The sequence below is a fragment of the Pinus tabuliformis genome, chromosome 4_2, assembly GCF_031772625.1.
Source record: "Pinus tabuliformis cultivar Carrire ecotype Pingquan chromosome 4_2, CPIR1, whole genome shotgun sequence".
Classification (NCBI taxonomy): domain Eukaryota; kingdom Viridiplantae; phylum Streptophyta; class Pinopsida; order Pinales; family Pinaceae; genus Pinus; species Pinus tabuliformis.
This window is the reverse complement of record NC_142304.1, coordinates 361,566,248-361,569,268: the sequence shown is the minus strand read 5'-3', so window position 1 is coordinate 361,569,268 and position 3,021 is coordinate 361,566,248. Positions and strand designations below refer to the sequence as shown.

The 3,021-nt window shown below is 35.8% G+C and overlaps 1 pseudogene; it reads left to right on the top strand.

The window, feature by feature from the left end:
- Positions 1-744: 744 nt before the first annotated feature.
- Positions 745-2,652, top strand: LOC149169438 (putative polygalacturonase At1g80170; annotated as a pseudogene).
- The last annotated feature ends 369 nt before the right edge of the window (positions 2,653-3,021 follow it).

Here is a 3,021-nt window from a genome sequence, read left to right as displayed (position 1 = left end):
TTCATTTAAAACAAGTGTTGTAGGGAAGCCTAGTTCCTACCACTCAAGTTAGAAATTATGCTCTCTAAAAAATTACATAAAAGTTTAAAACATTATAACTTGCACTGATAAATGTTAAATTAACAATGGTTAATAGGAAAATCTAATCATATAGCCTTACTTTGGAATAAATTGAGATGTCTAGACTCTACACATTTACAATTTTTCTCCTACATAAATAATGGGGGGAAGTAACTCCTAGTAAGTATATTTCTTTAGATCTTATTCCTGTCCTTTTTTTTATGCGACACCTTGAATTTTTAAAAAGATAACCACTTCTTTGAGTGAATTAGTGACTTCTTCCATTTTTCTCTATCTTCATCTCCCATTTTAAATATTTCATTCCATTTCTCATTGAATTTCATAACTTTATGCCCATCAAGATTTTCATCCTAGACTCCCACTCATTGTTCCTAATCATAACTTTATGCATGTCATTGTTCTTGATCATAACTTTATGCCTGTCGAGATTTTTCTTGTGGGATCTGGTTCCATACATCCCATCCTTTGCTTTGTCCAAGAGTTATTTCATCCTAACATGCCATGATTATTATGTAATTCTATATAGGGTATAGAAGCCCTATGACTCCAAAGTTTCTTGTTCTTGATAATTATTTGATGCCATTAAAGGCATACAGAACCTGGAGCTCCACAATTTCTCCTACTCTTGATTCATCTGTCATGGAAATTGTGTGTTATAAATGAATGGGAATGGAGAAGTGTAGTTTGTTAAGTGCATTGCTATTGTTGTTTCCAATTTTATGTGGTCAATGCAAGAAAACCCACATTGAGGGTGACCCATTTTCAATATGTGTGCACAAAAATAATCAAGGATGACTCTGGCCATTATCAACTGAAACAGAAAATTGTACCCCATTAGCTCAAACCAATGATTTGGCATGCCAGTTCAATAATGAAGACACTTTTTATTTTGAAATGAATGATTGGGTTCCCATAACATTTTCAGCATAAATAGTCGATGGCCTCATAAATTTGATCTGTAGTAAAATATTTGCCTTTGGGCATCATGGTTGGATTTGGTCTGGAGCACTTTGTTCCAGAATACTAGTGAATTATGATGAGTGGTGTGTTTGAGGCATTTAAGAATGCATGGAGAAAGGCTTGTTCATCGGCTCGTGTAGTTTTCCTTGTACCCCATGGAAAGAGGTATCTTGTGAAGCCCATCAAATTCTCTGGTCCCTGCAAATCCACCTTGACTATGCAGGTACCATCTTTTCTTGTATAGAGTACTTAGATGGGATTTCAATTTTGATATGTGTCCAATTCATATTGTTTTCCTATGCAATTTGGTTTCTCTAGGTGTCTGGAACAATCATTTCCCCTGCAGATCCCAAGGTTTGGGATGGATTAAATAGAAGGCAATGGCTTCATTTTAAGGAAGTAGATGACCTGACAGTAGAGGGTGAAGGGACATTTTATGGTAGTGGAGAGAAATGGTGGGAAAAATCTTGCAAAATCAAGAAAACAAATGTAAAGGAAGCAACTCTCATCTTCATTAAATCTCTGTTGCATTAATCCCTAATTTTGGCCTTCCTTTTGCCCCTCTCATTTCTAGCTTAATCTGTGGCAGAAAGAGTAAGACAAAGTTAAGCTAGTTTGCATTGAATATATAAGTTCATGACAAACTTTTTTCTTCTCTGTTGTAGCCATGTTGATCAGCTCCAACTGTATGTACCTCCTCTACCCCTTTTTCCTTTCAAAGCTCAACCCATGAGAGAAAAATAAGTTTGATGCCTTCTAAATTTGTAATAAAAGAAAACCAACTGTGATGCAATGTGCTTGTGAAATTACAATGTTGTGTGGCAGTCTAAATGGACTTAGACTATGGAAAATTTGATTCTTTCAGGCAATCAGATTCAAATTATGCAACAATCTAAGAATGATGAACTTGATTGTACATAATAGTCAACAAATGCATAAAAAATCTGAAAATGTGTTGGGGTAGAAGTAGACCATCTCAAGGTTCTTGCACCTGGTTATAGTCCTAATACAAATGAAATTCATGTCAGCACTTCCAAGATGTGGTGATTAGGAATACCATTATTAGAATAGGTATCTCCACAAGACCAACCACTTCTCTTTCCTTAGCTCTGCATAGGCTTCAAAATTCATTCTGTGTGTTGATATTTAAATATTGGGGCCTTCCAAGTCCATTGGAGTAGGACCACTAACTTGACTAGTAGGTTTTGTTCTACAGTTGGACCTCAAACTTTCAAGAGAACTTTGTCTCAGTGGTTGCATATAGGTCTCAATAGTTGCTTCCCATGACTCAATAATTTTCCTTTGGTGCTTTGAATATTGTTTAAATTATGATGCAGGGGATGATTGCATTTCCATTGTAAGCGATTCATTTAACATTTGTACTAAAAACATCACTTGTAGACTAGGTCATGGGATCAAGTATTAGAATCTATAATTTCATTGAAAAATCTTGTAATTACATGGGCAATCCTTGATATCAGTAGTATTGGAAGCCTAGGTGAGGGTAGCGCAAAGGCCTAGGTGGTTGGTGTGATGGTACATGGTGCCTTTCTCCAGAATATGACAAATGGGCTCAGAATCAAGACTTGGCATGTATGTTATGTTTGTTAGTTTTGTCCTTAGGAGATTGGTAATTCATCATTCTAAACCATCGCAAAGTGCTGAGAGCCACAAGAGAGCTACAGGATAATCATAGTTTCTTAGAGAAAAGATGATGATAACCCAGAGAACCTTAATGTGAAGTGTTTGAAAATAGAAGGTGGTCTTTTAAGGATTCATTACCAAGTGTTTAATGTCTCTTGTTGAAATCCAAGTAAGTTTAATTTGAATTTCTAAAGATGGATTTCAATATTAAAAAAAATTATAGGCAGAGGAGTGAGAATAACAACTTCCTACCCTCATTGCCAAACTTGAGGATCTCCGCAACACACTTGAGAGCTGAGTAGAAAGATTGCAATGCCTACAACGTATTATCCTTAG